This window comes from Physeter macrocephalus, chromosome 21, assembly GCF_002837175.3.
Source record: "Physeter macrocephalus isolate SW-GA chromosome 21, ASM283717v5, whole genome shotgun sequence".
In the NCBI taxonomy this organism is placed as follows: domain Eukaryota; kingdom Metazoa; phylum Chordata; class Mammalia; order Artiodactyla; family Physeteridae; genus Physeter; species Physeter macrocephalus.
Genome location: NC_041234.1, coordinates 95,156,759 through 95,157,346, shown reverse-complemented (window position 1 = coordinate 95,157,346; position 588 = coordinate 95,156,759).

Here is a 588-nt window from a genome sequence, read left to right as displayed (position 1 = left end):
GTGGATGGACCTAGAGTCTGTCATACAGAGTGAAGTAAGTCAGAAAGAGAAAAACAAATACCGTATGCTAACACATATATATGGAATCTAAAAACATTGTTCTGAAGAACCTAGCAGCAGGACAGGAATAAAGACACAGAGGTAGAGAATGGACTTGAGGACATGGGGAGGGGCAAGGGTAAGCTGGGACAAAGCGAGAGAGTGGCATGGACATATATACACTACCAAATGTAAAATAGATAGCTAGTGGGAAGCAGCCGCAGAGCACAGGGAGATCAGTTTGGTGCTTTGTGACCACCTAGAGGTATGGGATAGGGAGGGTGGGAGGGAGATGTAAGAGGGAGGGTATATAAGGATATATGTATACGTATAGCTGATTCACTTTGTTATACAGCAGAAACTAACACAACAAAATAAAGAAATTATACTCCAATAAAGATGTTAAAAAATAAATGAATAAATAAAAACAATCTACCACATAAAGTGTTCAAAACATTGGTAATAGAAATGTTAACTGAATGAGGAAACAGCATTGACAGACACAGTGAACCTTTTTTTTTTTTTTTTTTTTTTTTTTTTTGCGGTACG